This window comes from Hyla sarda, chromosome 2 (genome assembly GCF_029499605.1).
Source record: "Hyla sarda isolate aHylSar1 chromosome 2, aHylSar1.hap1, whole genome shotgun sequence".
NCBI lineage: Eukaryota > Metazoa > Chordata > Amphibia > Anura > Hylidae > Hyla > Hyla sarda.
The window spans coordinates 332,036,701-332,057,353 of NC_079190.1; the positions used below are offsets into that span (position 1 = coordinate 332,036,701).

The window sequence follows — 20,653 nt, forward strand, 5'->3', positions numbered from 1 at the left end:
TATAAGCCCTAATTTTACCCCAAAATCCCAGGAAAAGTTATTGACTTGAGTATAAGCCTAAGGTGGGAAATACATCATCCCCCCTGTCATCATCCAGACCCCCGTCATTAACACCCTCATCATCATCACCGCCTGTCATCATCCCCCCTTCATCATCACTGCCTGTCATCATCCCCCCTTCATCATCACCACCTGTCATCATCCCCTTGTCATCATCCCACACCCCCCTTCATCATCCCCTTGTCATCATCCCACACACCCCTTCATCATCCCCTTGTCATCATCCCACCCCCCCTTCATCATCCCCTTGTCATCATCCCACACCCCCCTTCATCATCCCCTTGTCATCATCCCACACCACCCCTTCATCATCCCCTTGTCATCATCCCACACCCCCCCTTCATCATCCCCTTGTCATTATCACCACATGTCATCAGCCCCCCCTTCATCATCACCGCTTGTCAATGTCTGATACAGTGGTCTTCAACCTACGGACCTCCAGATGTTTCAAAACTACAACTCCCAGCAAGCCCGGGCAGCCATCGGCTGTCCGGGCTTGCTGGGAGTTGTAGTTTTGAAACCTCTGGAGGTCCGCAGGTGGAAGACCACTGCGGCCTTCGACATCATCCAGCCCCCCCCCCCACCCTCTTTAGTTCTGTACTCACCTCAGCTCGGCGGGACGTTAGAGTGCGCTGGTCCGGTGCTGCAGGACTGTCCGGTGGGGAGGTCGTCTGGTGGGTAGTGGTTTCGGGCTGCCATCTTCACCGGAGGGCCTCTTCTCATCGCTTCAAGGCAACGTGACTATTCCGGGTCCGGGCCCAAAGCGCAGAGAAGAGGCCCCCCAGTGAAGATGGCAATTGCGACCGGGCTCCTTAGCACAGGGGGCCCACAGGGCCCCCCTGCAACTTTACTATGATACGGCCGCAGGTCGGGCCCCCAGGCACAGCCCCAGGTCCCGGGCCTGCAGGGGAGGCTTGTTGCCATGGACGCTGCGGCAGCGGCGCTGCCAGTACCAGGCCCGGCGCTAGCCTCAAACCCCCCATCCCTCCCCTCCCCCACCGAGGTCCCGGGCCTTAAGGGGAGGCTTGTGGCAGCGGCGCTGCCAGTACCAGGCCCAGTGTGGCGCTAACCTCAACCCCCCCACCTTCTACCACAACCCCTAAGCACATACCATAATGTTGCCGAGACGTACACCCCCCTCCTCCCCTCACCATATGCAGCACAGGCACTGCAGACACGCTCCTAATGCCTGCAGCAACGGGCTAGCAGTGAGCGCAGAGGAGGGACCGGATCACCAGCAGGTCTCCTTGCTGAACTTCATGGCGGCTGCAGGTGAGTGAGGAGGGGTTAATGGAGGAGTGGCGGGGGGCTTAATTTTGGTTCCGGGGGAGCGGCAGGGGTTGCCAGGTGGTCGAGTTGCCTGGCCTTAATTTTAGGTCCGGAGGGAGGGTGGGGGTCCAGAGGCAGAGTGTGTATGTATGATGTGTGTGTATGTACTGTATGTATGGTGTATGTATGATGTGCATATATGTACTGTATGTATGGTGTATGTATGATTGTGTATATGTACTGTATGTATGGTGTATGTATGATGTGTGTATGTACTGTATGTAAGGTGTATGTATGATGTGTGTATGGTGTATGAATGATGTGTGTAAGCAACATGTATGTATGTATAATGTGTGGAGATGTGTGTAAGCTAGAAGGATGTATATATGTTGTGTGGAGATGTATTATGCGTGGGGATCTGGAGGCGGCGGGTGTGTATATGATGTGTTTAAGTATGATGTGTGTATGTATGCATTATGCACGTGGGGGAAGGTGGCATGTGTGTGTATGTATGATGTGTGTATGTACTGTGTATGTACTGTATGTATGATGTATGAATGATGTGTGTATATACTGTATGTTTGATGTATGAATGATTATTGTGTATGTACTGTATGTAAGATGTATGAATGATGTGTGTGCATGAATGGTGTGTGTATGAATGATAGATGTGTGTAAGCAAGATGTATGTATGATGTGTGGAGATGTGTATAAGGTAGAAGGATGTATGTATGTATGATGTGTGGAGATGTATTATGCGGGGCGATCTGGAGGCGGCAGGTGTATGTATGATATGTGTTTATGTATAATGTATGTGTGTGTATGATGTGCATGTATATGTATGTATTATGCATGTGTGTGTGGGAGGGGTGGGGGGGTGTAGGAGGCGCCAGGCGTGTGTTTGCATGATGTGTGTATGTTTCATAGATGTGTGTAAGCTAGATGTGTGCGTACATGTGTGTGTATTTGTGATGTGTGTATGTATGATAGATGTGTGTAAGCTAGATGAATGTATCTATGTGTGGATGATAGATGTATGTATGAATGATAGGTGTGTGTATGTATGATAGATGGGTGTATGCTGTGTATATGTATCATAAATCTATCATACACACAAATATCATAACCATACATCTACCATACATACATCAGTCTCATACACATCTATCATACATAAATACATATACTGTTCAACAATGTGGGGGGACAGGAGGTGATTGGATATGGTTCTGACTTTGGGGTCTGGAGATTTTGGCAGGGGAGCCTAGAGCAGGATTCTGGGGTCTGGGGAGGGGGCAGAGGAGCCTGGAGAGGACTTAGTGGTCTAGGGAGGGGGGAAGAGGAGCATGTAGGAGGACTTATGGGTCTGGGAGGAAAGGGGGGTTGGAACAGAGGAGCCAGGAGGAGGACAGAGGGGTCTGGAGGAGGACAGGTGTGATTCAGCTAAACTGAGAAGAAACAGTGTGTAACAGTATTATTAGTATTATTATTATGAAGGGATTATTATATTTGGAAGGTAGTGTGTGGCAGGGTTATATTCATAGGGTACATCGTATAGCATGGTTATTTTTGAGGGTTTATATTCAGGGGCACAGTGTGTGGAAGTATTATTATATTCAGGGGTACAGTGGGTGGCAGTATTATGTTCATGGGCACCGTGTGGCAGTATTATATTCAGAGGGTATGGTGTGTGGTAGTATTATATTCAGAGAGCACAGTGTGTGGCAATCTTTTATTCAGGGGGAACAGGAGGTGGCAATTTTATATTCAGGAAGAACAGGAGGTGGCAGTATTTTATTCAGGGGGTACAGTAGTTGGCAGTATTATATTCAGGTGGTACAGTGTGTGGCAGTATTATATTCAGGGGTTACAGTAGTTGGCAGTATTATATTCAGGGGATACAGTGTGTGGCAGTATTATATTCAGGGGGTACAGTGTGTGGCAGTATTATATTCAGGGGGTACAGTAGGTGGCAGTATTATATTCAGGGTGTACAGTGTGTGGCAGTATTATATTCAGGGGGTACAGTAGGTGGCAGTAATATATTCAGGGGGTACAGTGTGTGGCAGTATTATATTTAGGGGGTACAGTAGTTGGCAGTATTATATTCAGTGGGTACAGTCAGTGGCGTTGCGACCCGGGTGCGGGGGGTGCGGCCCGTACCGGGTGACACCAACCTAATGTGGTGACACCAAGACGCTCCGCAGCACCCACACCCCCTCCCCAGCTACACTGACACCCCCCTATGTGCCCGACCGGCCTCCCATCCGTCAGCACCCCCCCCCCTGTGCTGTGTGTGCGGTGCGCCCGTCCGTTAGCAACCCCCCCCTTTCAGTGCGCCCGTCCGTCATCACGCCCCCCCCCCCCCTCTCACCTTCACCATTACTGTGCCCGGCCTCCGCTCCCACGTCAGCGTCGGCCTGACGTCACACCGCATGGCCGCGCAGGGGGACGTCAGTTACGTCACTCGCATTGCGCCCGGTGAGAAGGATCGCTGCGCCGGATGGGTGAGTGTGTGTGTCTGTCTCTATCTATGTTTGTGTGTGTGACTCTGTGTGTGTGTGTGTGACTGTGTGTGTCTGTGTGACTCTCTGAGTGTGTGTGTGACTCTGTGTATTTGTGTGACTCTGTGTGTGACTGTGTGTTTGTGTGACTCTGTGTGTGTGTGACTCTGTGTGTGACTCTGTGTGTGTGTGACTGTGTGACTCTGTGTGTCTGTCTGTGAGTGTGTGTCTCTATGACTGTGTGTGTTTGTGTGTGTGTCTCTCTGTGTTGTATGTGGTTTTTTTTTTGTGTGTGTGTGCATGTGTGTGTGGGGAGACTTTGACGCATTGTGGGGAACCTGCAAGGGAACCTGCGGCCTAATGTGGGGAGTCTATGCTACCTAATGTGGGGAGTCTATGCTACCTAATGTGGGGAGTCTATGCTACCTAATGTGCGGAGTATATGCTACCTAATGTGCGGAGTCTATGCTACCTAATGTGGGGAGTCTATGCTAGCTAATGCGGGGAATCTGTGCTACCGAATGTGGGGAAACTGCTACCTAATGTGGGAAATCTGTGCTACCTAATATGGGGAAATTGCTACCTAATGCGGGGTAACTGGTACCTACCTAATGTGGGGAAACTGGTACCAAATGTGGGGAATCTTTGCTGCCTAATGTGGGGAAAAGATGCTACCTAATGTGGGGAAAAGATGCTACCTAATGTGGGGAAACTGCTACCTACCTAATGTGGGGGAACTGCTGCCTACCTAATGCTCCCCCCCCTGGCAGTAGCACCCTCATCATCCGCCAGCAACTACCCCCCCCCCCCAGCAGCACCTCCATCAGCAGATCCTGATGGTGGATGATGGCGGTGCTCCTGCCAGGAGGATGATCCTGCCAATGGATGATGGGGGTGATACTGCCAGGGGGGATGGCCAGTAGCACCCTCATCATCCTTCAGCAACACCCCCCCCCCCCAGTAGTAGCACCCCGATCATCCACTAGCAACACCACCAATACCCCCCTCCCATGGTAATAGCATCAGCTAACGGATGTTGAGGGGTGTTACTGCGGTTGTGGTATTATATTCAGAGGGTGCACTGTATAGCAACGTTATATTCAGAGGGCGCAGTTTGTGGTAGTGTTATATTCAGAGGGCACAGTGGGTGATAGTATTATATTCAGAGGGCGCAGTTTGTGGTAGTATTATTAGAGATGAGCAAACTTACAGTAAATTCGATTCGTCACGAACTTGTCGGCTACGCAGTTGATGACTTATCCTGCGTAAATTAGTTCAGCCTTCAGGTGCTCCGGTGGGCTGGAAAAGGTGGATACATTCATAGGAAAGATTCTCCTAGGACAATATCCACCTTTTCCAGCCCACGGGAGCACCTGAAAGCTGAACTAATTTATGCAGGAAAAGCCATCAACTGCCGAGCCGAGAAGTTTGTGACGAGTTGAATTTACTGTAGTTTGCTCATCTCTAAGTATTATATTCAGAGGGCGCAGTGGGTGGTAGTAATATATTCAGAGTGTACAGTATGTGTTGGTATTATATTCAGAGGGTACAGTATGTGATAGTATTATATTCAGGGGTACAGTATGTGATAGTATTATATTCAGGGGTACAGTATGTGGCAGATTTATATTCAGAGGGTACAGTATATGGTAGTATTATATTCAGAGGGTACAGTATGTGATAGTATTATATTCAGGGGTACAGTATGTGGCAGATTTATATTCAGAGGGTACAGTATGTGATGGTATTATATTCAGAATGTACAGTGTGTGGTATTATTATATTCAGTGGGTATGGTGTATGGAAGGTTTATAATCAAAGAGTATAGTGTATAGTAGTATTATATTTAGAGGATACAGTGTCTGGCAGGTTTATAATAATAATTGTTTTCATATAGAGGATGAGAATGCGCTGACATAGTGAGGAGACGTCTGGGCGTCACATTCTACAGAGAGAAGTTTTAGCTGGACCAGGCGGTATGTACCATCTGAATTAGATAAGGGAAGACTATAGAGAAGACGTCACTGACATCATTGTACATTCTCCTCTCTATGTCCTATCAGAGCTGTAGTCGCTTGTCAGTTCTACAGTTATGGTCAGTGAAACTACAACTCCCAGCATAACCTCACCACTGCATAAAGGGGTACTCTACTGGAAAACATTTCTTTTAATCAACTGGTGCTACAAAGTTAAACAGATTTGTAAATTACTTCTATTTAAAAATCTTAATCCTTCCAGTACTTATTAGTTGCTGTATAAGCGATTCACAGGAAGTTATTTTCTTTTTTAATTTATTTTCTGTCTGACCACAGTGCTCTGTGCTGACACCTCTGTCCATGTCAAGAACTGTCCATAGTAGGAGCAAATCCCCATAGCAAACCTATCCTGCTCTGGACAGTTCCTGACATGGACAGAGGTGTCAGCAAATAGCACTGTGGTCAGATTGGAAAGAACTACGCAACTTCCTGTGGAGCATACACCAGCTTATAAGTACTGTAAGTATTAAGATTTTAAATAAAAGTAATTTAAAAATCTGTTTAACTTTCTGGCACCAGTTGATATAAAAGTAAATGTTTTCCAGTGGAGTACCCCTTTAAGTAATTCTGGGAGCTGTATATTTAAATGGTGAAAACTTCTTTAACACTTTCCCATTCTGTGGCAACTGGTAAATCTGATTATTATACTGGAATTTCTCACAATGCGCTACAACAGTGGTGTCTGTCACAACAGGCTAAAAACTTACTGGGGGGAGGTATGGGGGTGACACCATTTTCTACCGCACCGGGTGACACCAACCCTAGCAACGCCACTGGGTACAGTGTGTGTCAGTATTATATTCAGGGGGTACAATAGTTGGCAGTATTATATTCAGGGTGTACAGTGTGTGGCAGTATTATATTCAGGGGTACAGTGGGTGGCAGTATATGCAGGAGGTACAGTGGATGGTAGTTTTATATTCAAGGGGCACAGTGTGTGTCAGTATTATATTCAGGGGTAGAGTGTGTGGCAGTAGTATATTCAGGGGGTACAGTAGATGACAGTATTATATTCAGGGGGTACAGTGTGTGGCAGTATTATATTCAGGGGATACAGTGTGTGGCAGTATTATATTCAGGGGGTGCAGTAGATGGCAGTATTATATTCAGGGGTACAGTGGGTGGCAGTATTATATGCAGGAGGTACAGTGGATGGTAGTTTTATATTCAAGGGATACAGTGTGTGGCAGTATTATATTCAGGGGGTACAGTATTTAGCAGAATAATAATGATTATTGTCTTCATATGAGGATCTACTGACAAAGTGAGAACCTATGATGTCCAGTTATCAGACTCTGCAGAGAAGATGGAGCTGGAGGAAGTCCTGGTTTCTGGAACAGTTGGAGAAGAAAAGAAAAGACAACAGAGAAGACGTCACTCAGGTCTTTCATATTGTGTTTTCTCCTGACTGTCCCATCAGCTGTAGTCACTTGTTAGTTCTGCAGTGATGATGGGTGATGAAGTACCCTAATCTGTGGCTCTCCATCTGTTGCAAAACAACAACTCCCATAATGTCTAGGCTCTCCAGACATGATGGGAGTTATAGCTTTATAACAGCTGGAGAGCAACTGGAACCAAGGTGGTGGGGGTACCAGCAGTTGGATCCCCAGTAGTAAATGGGCTGCTTATTCTTAAATGCCCGGGCATATGTTTTGTCTGTCTGGCCCTGCCTGTCAGTCACTTATATCGTTGTGTATTCTCCTGACTGTGTCTCATCAGTGCAGTAGTCACTGATATCATTGAGCGGCCGAGTAAGGGGTCGTCTGGGATTGGGGAAGAGGGTTGTCAGGTGATAGGGGGGCCCTGGCAAATTTTTGCACCGGGGCCCTGTGTTTTCTAGCTACGCCCCTGGTCTAGGATACTGTTTTCCAAGCAGTGCACTTCCAGCTGTTGCAAAACTACAAATCCCAGCATGCTGGAACAACAGCTGGAAGCACACTGGTTAGAAAACTCTGGTTTGGGAGATGGAAACATACATCGCTTTAGTCTTTAGTTTATGTGTGGTATTGTAGCTCAGACCCATTGAAGTGAATGGAGGGGATTTGCAATAACATATGTACCGTAAAGACAGGTGTGGTGCTGTAGAAAAAAAAAGAAAGCAGGTGTGTATGCTTTTTAAATCATGTGGCACCAAGACACAATTGGTTCATTTCTTTTTTAACCTTTATATAGAAGAACATGTGAAAAATTGGAAGAGTGGTATACAGATCTTTAAATACATAAATATATATATTGCTATCTAATGAATATATATGGAAATATAGATATGTATAAAGTGTAGTATACACTAAACATGTGTATCCCCTGACTTTTATAACTGTGGAAAGAAACTATTCGGAGCACCTCTCAATAACCTAACAGCTGATTGGTTGATGAAACAAAGAAGCCTTGGCTGATGACATGACAATCGGGCTGGTGACATCATAATAGCAGATAGATTACTCAGCCAGATGCAAAGAGCAGTCTCTCATTCGCTCACTAGAGTATAACAACATTACATGTGAGAACTCACTGCCCATTGATGTAGTTTTCTAGTCACTTTATCTTCTTTGCCATTCTCATACAATAAAGGCAAAAAAGGAGTGGAGAAAGGAGAAAATGGGAAGAAAGGTGAGCAAAGACCAGGACAGTGGAAATAATATCGAGGAGCTGCCCAGTACAGCCAAGATACCAAGAAAGAAAAGGTTTATTGGCATTCCTGCAAAATATCTGTGCCTGGATGACCTGTAAAAGGAGGAAAACTTCCAGCAAGGAAGAGAAGTGTAAGAGACCACTCCGGACCGACAACATCCATCTGATCGACCGTACAGGTAGGACATCATAGTAAACTAGAATTGTCTATCATCTTCTTCTATATACTTCTCATTATCACAGGACTCCAGATGTAATAGGCCAGATTGACTATTACAAGTGGGCCAAATTGAGTAATGCCACATTTATACACTTTTCTGGCACTTTTCAAAAGGGGGCATGGTTTAAGAAAAAGTTGGTGTAACCTAAGATATGATATCATGTGACAAAAATGTACCAGAATTCTGGAGTAAATTTCTGGCACAGTTTAAATGGGGTTATCCAGGCTTAGAAAAACATAGTTATCATCCAGAAACATTGTGGCAACTGTCCTTATGTAACATGCTCATTAGTTTAACGCCATTTGGAATTATGGTCGTTGTTATATAATATGTGCACTGACTACTATTCCATAGACTTTACAAATATTTCAATGCTTAAATCCTAATTTGGCCATATTTTTGTTATAGCCTAAGTCAATTAATATTTGGGGCTTGCTTAGACTGTCTGGTCTAAGTTTACACTATATAAGAATTAGACAGTTTTAGTAAATCTGGGCCAATAATCTTAGTCTCATTGGAGCTGAAGTTCTAGACATCCTGAGCCTCTGGGATAGGACATGTACATTGGTTTTATCATGTAGCCGGAAGAACTTATCACTTTGCAAAAATAAAATCTTTATATTCTTTGTTAGAATTTATGTCCAGATCAACAAAGCATTTCTATCATCTCTTTTCCTAATGTTATAGCAGATATTTCCATTCTAATTTCCATTTCTTATGATAAAAACATTTTCACTGAATGGGAGTCCTTTGGTTGTTATCTGCTTATGTCAAGTTCTGTATGAAAGGGTGAGCATCACCATCAGGGAATTACACTTCTGTCAGGGGCCCAGACAAATAAAGGGGCCCAACGTCTCCTGTGGTTAGTCACTTCTGGCCAGGGCAGACATCAGCAATTGGACCCCAATACTGCCAAGAAGTCTGGGTGTGTGGCCCTGTATGTGGAGTGGGGTGATACAAAGAAGCAGGGGTTTTGTGGGAGAAGAAGGCAGCAGGGGCTCCAAGAGTGGACAGGGGATACTAAGGGAGAGAGGGACTGTCTATAAGAAGTTGGGAGCAGAAGCTGATGCAGGGGCTCTTAGGTTATTAAACAAAATGTTAAGGAGTAGTTACATTTATAAAGATGTGAGCTTTGGTGAAAGCAAGAAAGTATGTGCATTCATATCAAATTAATAAATAGCTGAAGATGCTTTTTTTAGGGATTAGTGGGGTCCCAGTGGTCAGACTCCCCACCAGTTAGAGATTAATTCCCTCAATCTGGGTATGCCCATAAATCTCTACCCATCTTGGAGGTTCACTAGTGTTCTATGAACACACATTAATTCAAAATGGCTTATAATTCCTATCTGTCTGGCTAACAGAGGTGAAGCTTTTGCAAAAATGTTGAGACATAAAGTTTTATAGTTACTGTGGTAATAGTATGGCATACACTTTACTATCATCACAAAAACCACTGCAAAAATTTTATACAAATGCGCAGTTTTAATTTTAGATTCCATGCTCACATTCTTGTCATTCTGCTGTTTTCTGTTGTTTTGAAGCACAATTCTACCTGTCATATCTGTAATTAAATCTTGGATTTTACTCTGTCAGCACTAAAACATTGGGGGGCATTTATCATTGTAGGCGTAAGTGAAGCTACATGGACTTTAGGGTAGATTCATACTATGTTAATGCACATGTTCGTCATATTTATCTGCACACTGTCGAAAACAGGATGCTGACCTAAACTGTGAACAGGAAACGTGGGCACCATTGATTTCTATGGCCAGATCCTATTTGTTATTTCAAAAGTGCAATAGGCAGCACTCTTAAGTTTGCTTAATAGCCCATAGGTCCCGAATGGAGTCACAGGCCCCGATCCGGACCCCAAACACCAGTCATCTAGACCGCCAGCTGGCCTTTAAGACATTGATACAATTGAATTGCTAAATGTGACTATGTTTTCTGCTTCCCTACCTGGCACTTCTTCTGTGATGCACGTGGCGCAATTACCGCTGTGTGCATCATTCTCCCCTGGCCAGGCCTGGCTAGAAGAGGACATAGGAGGTGAATAGTTGTGTTCCCCCACCTGTAACACTACCAAATGTTGCAGATCTACAGCTCCGATCATGATCTTCTGTCTGTGCATAATGGGAGTTGTAGTTTTAAACAGCTAGAGAGTCACAGGGAATTATTTATTGCACAGTTCATGTTGGGGCACAGTGGCACAGTTCATGTGGGGGCACAGTGGCACTGTTCATGTGGGGACATAGTGCTACAGTTCATGTGGGGGCACAGTGGCATCATTCATTGAGAGGGCATAAACATCTTATTCATTGTTTTAAGGGACAAAGAGGTACAAATCACAGTGTTTGTCAATTTTATTTTTGGGGCAAAAGCACGTGCAGTATTATACTCAGGGACACAGTGTGGGTCCGTATTAGACCGGGGGCAAAGTTTGTGGCCATAATATATATTCAGGGACACAGTGTGTGACAGTAATATCTTCAGGGGCACAGTGTGTAGCAGGACTATACCAGGGGCACAGTGTGTGACAGTATTATGCCAGGCACACAGTGTATGGCAGTATTACACCAGGGGAAAGTTTGTGGCCCTAATATACATTCAAGGACACAGTGTGTGACATTAATATATTCAGGGGCACAGTGTGTAGCAGGACTATACCAGGGGTACAGTGTGTGACAGTAATATGCCAGGGACACAGTGTCTGGCAGTATTACACTAGGGGCACAGTGCGTGGCAGTAATATATTCAGGGGCACAGTGTATGACAGTAATATATTCAGGGGCACAGTGTGTAGCAGGACTATACCAGGACTATACTAGGAGTACAGTGTGTGACAGTATTATACCAGGGACACAGTGTATGGCAGTATTACACTAGGGGCACAGTGCATGGCAGTAATATATTCAGGGGCACAGTGTGTGGCAGTTTAATACCCGTTACACAGTGTGTGGCAGTATTATACCAGGGGCACTGTGTGCAGCAGTAATATATTTAAGGGCAAAGTGTGCAGCAATATTACATTCAAGAGTACAGTGCTCAACAGTATTATATGACGAGGCGCAGTGTGTAACAGTATTATATGCAGGGGTGCAGTGTGTGGCAGTATTCAGGTCATACAGGGAACAGTAGAGTTAATTCCTCCACACTAATTACCCTGTGACTTATTATTAGGGTAACAATTATGTTCTACAACAGGCAGCACCTATTTCTTTCATGGCACTGTGGCCGCTAGTTGAGCCAGGCCTTAGCATTCAGCTCGGACCTTCACCAGATGGCAGATTCACCTAAATAAGCAGACCCTCACTAAAAATAGTTGAGTACCCCTGATGCAGATAGTTAGACAAACACTGCAATACATTAGTAGGGCCAATAGAGAATGCATGGAGAGCTGGCCATATATGCGCACTGCTGCTCTATTTATTCAGGGAAATATTGAACACCATTCTCATGATCCTTGGGGGTTCCAGCAGTCAAAGATAAAATGTTAATTTTACTGCTTGTAAAAAAAAATTAGGGAAAAAAAACTGCAAGATGGCTGTTTTTTCACATTTCCTCCAGAAAAAGATTACAAAAATATACTGTATCCACTGGAATTATTCTTTTGTCATGCAACTACAAGTTCTATAATTTGTCATGCAAAATACAAGGTCTTGTACAGTCAATGGCACCCCTATTAAAACATTGTACAGCTGCATGCAAAGTCCACTGTATTATAGTTACTTATAATATTATCTGTGCCAGTAGGATTCCCAGGAGGACTATAAGCCAGGACTGCAGGAGCACACAGCAAAATGGACACACAGCATAAATTCTGTCAGTGTGAAGTTGGTCCTGCTTCTTTATTTGCCTGGGCCGCACTGTAATCCTTCTCTTCCTCCCCAGATCTCTAGCGTCTGTGTGGTGCTGGCTTCTCCCCCTGATGTCTTGGCCTGCAGCACAGTCGTAAAGTGTTGTATTGCATCCCCTCTGGCCGCATGGGGCTTAAAGCAAGCAGGGGGTTTGTTTGGGGGTAATGGAGTGTAATGAGTGCAGATTTCATAGGGCATTTGGGAATGGGGAAGAGGGGACATTTTACTTCATTAAGGATGGGGGGGAGGGTGCTATAAAGGAAGAGAGCATCAGCAACCCATACTGTATAGCAGTATTTCAAAACCAGTGTGCCTCCAGCTGCTGCAAAACTACAACCCCCGGGATGCCTGGATATGCTAGGGGTTGTAATTTCACACCAGTTGGAAGTCCACAGTTTGGAGACTGCTTTGTAATGTATCCTTTCCTCACCCCTATCCTTTATAATGTATCTCCTCCTCACAGCCACAAGTCCCAGCCTGACCCCAGGTATTGTGGTGAGGGTGTTGGAAGTGCAGATGTTGTTAACCCTTAGGGCAGATGGCATTAACCTGTGATGCCAGGGTGTGGTTATCCTCTACAATACCCCAGGTATAGCTGCTGGTGCCTGGGCCAGGCGTGGGGCAAATAATCACTCCAATGCAAGGTTACGGAACAACGGCACTTTACGGAGGCAGACAGATCTTAAAGTCTTTACAGCTCAGTTCGGGCCCAAGGAAATGCTCACGCTTGTTGGCTCGCAGGGACTTGTAGTAGACTTGGACTGAGTTGTGCAACCCACGTTGACTTTAGTTAATGACACTTGACTATCTTGACTATGTTGACTAGACTTCTCCCCTGTATTTGTGCTTACCAGGCTTTGACTTTCACCAGTAATGGTTACTGGTGGTGGATGCATGGCTGCGTGACTAGGCCTTGATCTCCCTCAGGAACACCAAACAACTCTCAGGTCTTAACTTGACTGTACCTCAGACTTATCAGACTTATTTGTCACCAACAGGTCACCTATTCACTTGCACCTTCCTTGGTAGCAGTGGTCTTAGTAACAATTTTTAAAAGCACATTAAAGGGGTACTCCACTGGAAAACATTTTTTTTTTTAAATCAACTGGTGCCAAAAAGTTGGACTGATTTGTAAATGACTTCTATAAAAAAAATCTTAATCCTTCCAGTACTTATCAGCTGCCTTTGTGATCCACAGGAAGTTGTTTTCTTTTTAAATTTCCTTTCTGCCTGACCACAGTGCTCCCTGCTGACACCTCTGTCCATTTTAGGAACTGTCTAGAGTAGGAGCAAATCCCCATAGAAAACCTCTCCTGCACTGGACAGTTCCTAAAATGGACAGAGGTGCCAGCAGGGAGCACTGTGGTCCGACAGAAAGGAAATTCAAAAAGAAAATAACTTCCTGTGGATCATAACAGCAGCTGATAAGTACTGGAAGGTTTAAGATTTTTTAATAGAAGTCATTTATAAATCTGCTTAACTTTCTGGCACCAGTTGATTTTTAAAAAATGTTTTCCATTGGAGTACCCCTTTAATACATAAGTGCAATGCATCAATCTAAACATAACTGAATGGGTGAATAGAGTTCTGAGGAGTGTGGGGGCCAGGGGACTGGGACTGAGTCCACCTGATAGGACCTACAGGGTACAGAAGGGCCACTTCTGTACTGGGCCACCACAGTCTGATGACCCAAACTTGCATCTGACATAGCCCCATATGGCTCTGTGGATGCAAAAAGTACTATGGCTATTAAAAGGCCATATCTATTTAATTTTTGCTTCCACAGAGCCATATTGGGTCTGATTTGTCCATAAAATATGTTGCAAATACAAAAAAAAGTTAGTAATTTGGGGGAGGGTGTGTGTCCTGTCTCATTGTGTAAAGAGAAAAGAAGAAAGGCGCTCCCTGTGGAGTAATATGGAGGCAGACTTCAGACAGAGGTGCCGGCTTTCAATGGCGCAGGTCACAGAAGAAGCATGGATAGGTAAAAGCAAGGGTAGTTTATTCTCCCAGCATGCAACGCGTTTCACTGCAACAGCAGCTTCATCATGCCTGAGACAGTGAAACGCGTTGCATGCTGCTAGAATAAACTACCCTTGCTTTTACCTATCCATGCTTCTTCTGTGACCTGCGCCATTGAAAGCCGTCTGACTCTGTCTGAAGTCTGCCTCCATATACCTCCTGCTCAGCCGGCTGGCTGCGGACACTACATGCGCTCACCATTGTTGTGTATGTGGGTACACAACACTTCCAGGTGAGCCTCAGCTTTCAGCACATAAGATGCCTGACAAGTTGCTCTTTTAATACACCATGGAGCGCTTTGCTTTTTGTCGTTTTTAGCCCTGTGGAGTAAAGCCAGCACGAGGGCGGGGAAAAAGAAAAGGAAAAATTTCTGTGCTCACCCTGCTAAGTTGTATAGTGGCATACACAACAATGCTGATCGCATGTGATTTTAGGATCACAATCCTGTAATCTGCAGCCTTCCTGAGAGATGAGGAATAAATACAGGACTTCAAAAGACCAGGATTTTTGGCACTGACCACGGAGAAATGAACAAAGCCCAGGTAAAGGAACGGAGGTTTAATAGCAACGCGTTTCACCGCATGCGCGCCTTCATCAGGCCTGATGAAGCCGCGCATGCAGTGAAACACGTTGCTATTAAACCTCCATTCCTTTACCTGGGCTTTGTTCATTTCTCCGTGGTCAGCGCCGAAACTCCTGGTCTTTTGAAGTCCTGTATTTATGTCTCATTGTGGAGGCAAACTAAAATCTTGATTATTTACATCAAAATGATTACAAGCATACCCTGTTTGTAAAGTATTTATCTGATTGACTAGTTTTAAAGCTTAAAAAAAGTAAATATATATATATATATATATATATATATACATATATATATATATATATATATATATATATATATATATATTTCAAATTGTTCCAATTGTTCCATCCAATTGCTCCACGCCAGTTAGTAGATGCGACCATCTGCTACTGAAAGTAGCTGGGTGACGCCAGGTAAAGAGCCTTATTCTCCTTTAACGGCCTTATGACAAAAAGAAATGATTAATGTATATATATATATATATATATATATATATATATATATATATATGTGTGTGTGTGTGTGTGTGTGTGTTTGTGTATAGTGTTTTAGAATTGCCCTCTATAATTTTTTCCTGGCCCCCAGTTTGCCCCATTCATACTGTACAGAACGGTATAATAATGGTATTTTACTCATATAAAAATTCATATGGTTGTGACGGAGGGTAAATTATTTGGATTGAAATAAATTAGGCCTCACAAGAGGAAATATACATTGCTGCTGAGTGGATTACACAATGTGTAGTCATATATTGGGAGCTTTCATATTTACACATCACCCCGCAGGTGAAACTATGTACATTCACTTAGTTCTGCAAAGTGCTGATAATAGAAAAAAATGTATAAAAAGTCAGAAATCTGAGATTTTAAATATTTGAAATATACAATTTAACCCCTTAAGGACTAAGTCTATTTTAGCCTTAAGGACCAGAGCGTTTTTTGCACATCTGACCACCGTCACTTTAACTATTAAAGGGGTACTCCGGTACTTAGACATTTTATCTCCTATCCAAAGGATAGGGGATAAGATGCCTGATCGTGAGAGTCCCTCCGCTGGGGACCCCCGGGATCTTGCACGCGGCACCCCGTTTGTAATCAGTCCCCGGAGCGTGTTCGCTCTGTGTCTGATTACTGTCGATCACGGGGCGGGCGGCGTGTGACGTCATGCCTCCGCCCCCGTGTGACCTCAAGCTCTTCCCCTCAATGCAAGTCTATGGGAAGGGGCGTGACAGCTATCACACCCCCTCTCGTAGGCTTGCATTGAGGGGCGGCGCGGTGACGTCATACGGAGCGGAGGCATGTGGTCGCCGGTCGTCGCCCCTGTGGTCGCCGGTAATCAGACCCGGAGCGAACACGCTCCGGGGACTGATTACAAATAGGGTGCCACGTGCACCTTTGGATAGGGGATAAGATGTCTAAGCACCGGAGTACCCCTTTAATAACTCTGGGATGCTTTTACTTTTCATTCTAAATCAGAGTCAGTTTTTTCGTGACATATTCTACTTTATGTTAGTGGTAAAATTTTGTCGATACTTGCATAATTTCTTGGTGAAAAATGCAAAAATTTGATGAAAAAATAGAAAATTTTGCATTTTTCTAGCTTTGAAGCTCTCTGGTTGTAAGGGAAATAGACATTCCAAATAAATTATATTTTGATTCACAAATACAATATGTCTACTTTATGTTTGCATCATAAAGTTGAAATGTTTTTATTTTTGGAAGACATCAGAGGGCTTAAAAGTTCAGCATCAATTTTCAAATTTTTCACAAAATTTTCAAAATTGGAATTTTTCATGGACCAGTCAGGGTTGAAGTGGATTTGAAGGGAATTATTAGAAATACCGCATAAATAACCCCATTATAAAAACTGCACCCCTCAAAGTATTCAAAATGACATTCAGTAAGTGTGTTAACCCTTTAGGTGTTTCACAGGAATAGTGAAGGAGAACATTTTAAATCTTAATTTTTTTACACTCGCATGTTCTTGTAGACCCAGTTTTTGAATTTTTACAAAGGAGAAAAATCCTCTAAAAATTTGTAACCCAATTTCTCTCGAGTAAGGAAATACCTCATATGTGTATGTCAAGTGTTCAGCAGGCGCAGTAGAGGGCTCAGAAGGGAGGGAGCGACAATGGGATTTTGGAGAGTGAGTTTTTCTGAAGTGGTTTTTGGGGGGCATGTCACATTTAGGAAGCCCCTATGCATTGCAGCACTGTGGCAGCCACCGGCAGGGCTGCCATCAGAAATTTTGGGGCCCCTTACACAGCTTAAGGCATGGGCCCCTCCACTTGACTCCCCCCCCCAAGGGCCTGCCCGCTATTTTCCCAATTATCAATAAAAAAAAAAATGTAAACCACAGGACAAGAAAAACAAGAGCCCTTTAGTTCAATGGAGAAAGATGGAGGAAATATTGTCACCATACATATTACCATCATACTGTTACTAACCAAATCCTGTATACTGAAACCAATACTACCAATAATACCAGTATACAAGGAGGAATATTACCACTATACATATTACCATCATATTGTTACTGACCAAATCCTGTATACTTAGACCAATATTACCAGTATACAAGGAGGAAATATTCCCCCCATACAGTGACCATATAGTGGTAGATATTAGCTCTACACAGGCTCTGCAGACCATATAAGGGATTACTTACAGTTACATCAGGTGACGTCTTCTCTGATTGGAGACATTCACTTTCAGTTTTCTTCTTCTTCCGGCCCAAAACATCATGACGACTTCTTCCTTTCACAACTTGTCTCCACAGAACATGCCAGACAAATATTTTAGGCTCCACACTTTAATATTAGAATGGCTAGATAAGTGTGTTGGGGAAGAGTAGGTAGGTCCATCCCCCACCCATTAGGTAGTTAGGTCGCTCCAGAAAGTAGACAGGTCCCTTCACATAGTTTCCCTCACTACACAGGTGCCCGGAGTAGGGAGGTTCCACCTGTAGGTAGGTCCCCATGTAGATAGCTGCCCCCTGTAGATAGTTAAACCCTGTATGCAGTAGCAGCCCCCTATAAGTAGGGGTTACTCCCTGTATGTAGATCCCCCTGTATATAGTTGCAGTCCCCATATACAGTATTATCCTCCCCTTTAGGTGTTAGCAGCAGCCCCCTTTAGGTAGTAATAGCCAGCAGCATCCCCCTTTAGGTAGTGATAGCCAGCAGCATCCCCCTTTAGGTAGTGATAGCCAGCAGCATCCCCCTTTAGGTAATGATAGCCAGCAGCATCCCCCTTTAGGTAGTGATAGCTAGCAGATTCCCCCTTTAGGCAGTGATAGCCAGCAGATTCCCCTTTTAGGTAGTGATAGCCAGCAGCATCCCCCTCTAGGTAGTGATAATCAGCAGCATCCCCCTTTAGGTCGTGATAGCCAGCAGCATCCCCTTTTAGGTAGTGATAGCCAGCAGTAGCCCCCTTTAGGTAGTGATAGCCAGAAGCAGCCCCCTTTAGGTAGTGATAGCCAGCAGAACCCCCCTTAGGTCGTTATAAGTAGCCCCCTTAGGAAGGAATAGAAGAAAAAAAACATTTACCTGGCTCCCGCGCGGTCCATGGCCTCTTCTCTTGTGTCTTCTTCACCAGTCTGTGATCCGGCACATGATGATGACGTCATTCATGTGCCGAAGCGCAGAGGACGGAAGCCAGGGCCTCTCGTCGGCGCCTCCACAATGTGGGTGGCCCACAAGAGTGATTGACAGGGCGAGGAGCCAATGGCTCTTCACTCTGTCAATCAGCCGATCCCGAGCGTCGCATTGAACTATAGGCGCGTCTGTAAGACGCGCTTATAGTTCAATGCATCCTGGGCCGGCCATATAAGCAGGAGACTGCTGTGTATACAGCGGTCCCCTGCTTCTGTGTTGCGGAAGCAGCAGGGGGGGTGCAGCGAGGGCCCCTTACTGGAGATCTGGCTGCACCCCCCTAACGGCGGCCCTGGCTGCATAGAAGTTCCTGATACTAGTATCAGGCCCTTGTTTGCTAGTGTGCATGGGCGGCCCGACTCCAATCTATAAGAACGGGTCAGGTCGATGACTGAGCACAGGCCGGCCACTGCTGGCCCCAGGGTGAGCGGCCTACCGGGAATTTTCCCGGTATCCCGGTTCGCCAGTCAGGCCCTGCCCCTATGGTGCCAGAAAAGCAGAAAAAACCCCACATGGCATACCATTTTGGAAACTACACCCCTCAAGGCACTTAACAAGGTAACCAGTGAGCCTTAACACCACACAGGTGTTTCACGACTTTTCGTTAAAGTCGGATGTGTAAATGAAAAAAATGTTTTTTTCACTAAAGTGCAGTTTTTTTCCCCAAATTTACAATTTTTACAAAGGGTAATGGGAGAAAAAGCCCCCCAAAATTTGTAACCCCATCTCTTCTGGGTATGGAAATACCCCATGATAGAACGTAAAATGCTCTGTGGGTGAATTACTATGCTCAGAAGAGAAGGAGTCACATTTGGCTTTTGGAAAGCAAATTTTGCTGAAATGGTTTTTGGGGAGCATGTTTCTTTTAGGAAGCCTCTATGGTGTCAGAATAGCAAAACAACACCACATGTCATACTCTTTTGGAAACTACACCCCTCAAGGAACGTAACAAGTAGAACAGGGAGCCTTAACACCTCACAGGTATTTGACGACATTTTGTTAAAGTTGGATGTGTAAATGAAAAAAAAACTATTTTTTCACAAAAATGCAGTTTTTTCCCCAAATTTTACATTTATACAAGGAGTAATAGGAGAAAATGACCCCCAAAATGTGTAACCCCATTTCTTCTGAGTATGGAAATACCCCATGTGTGGATGTCAAGTGCTCTGCTGGTGAACTACAATGCTCAGAAGAGAAGGAGTACCATTGAGCTCTTGGAAAGAGAATTTGTTTGGAATGGAAGTCAGAGGCCATGTGCGTTTACAAAGCCCCCCCCCCCCCCCTGTGGTGCCAGTACAGGGGACCCCCCCACATGTGACCCCATTTTGGAAACTACACCCCTCACAGAATTTTATAAGGGGTGTAGTGAGTATTTACACCCCACTGGTGTTTGGCAGATCTTTGGAACAGTGGGCTGTGCAAATGAAAATTTTTATTTTTCATTTTCACGGACCACTGTTCCAAAAATCTGTCAGAACCCTGTGAGTCGTAAATGCTCACTGTACCCCTTATTACATTCTGTGAGGGGTGTAGTTTCCAAAATGGGGTCACATGGGGGGGGGGGTCCATTGTTCTGGCACTATGAGGGCTTTGTAAACACACGTGGCGTTCAATTCCGGACACATTTTCTCTTTAAAATCCCAATGTGCTCCTTCTCTTCTGAGCATTGTAGTGCGCCAGCAGAGCACCTTACATACACATATGGGGTATGTTCTTACTGTTCTTAAGAAATGGGGTTAAAAATTTTAGTGAAAAAAAAAAAAAAATTTATTTTCCCATCCAACTTTAACGGAAATTCGTCAAAACACCTGTGGGGTG

The 20,653-nt window shown here is 44.6% G+C and overlaps 1 long non-coding RNA gene across 1 annotated transcript in view; it reads left to right on the forward strand.

Moving 5' to 3' along the window:
* The window catches only part of LOC130356425 (uncharacterized), a 368,756-nt gene extending 356,200 nt beyond the window's left edge, over nt 1–12,556 (forward strand). Inside the window, exons 3-4 of the long non-coding RNA XR_008888877.1 lie at nt 8,441–8,679; nt 12,475–12,556. This is a non-coding gene — a long non-coding RNA (uncharacterized LOC130356425). The remainder of the gene's footprint in view (nt 1–8,440; nt 8,680–12,474) is intronic.
* The last annotated feature ends 8,097 nt before the right edge of the window (nt 12,557–20,653 follow it).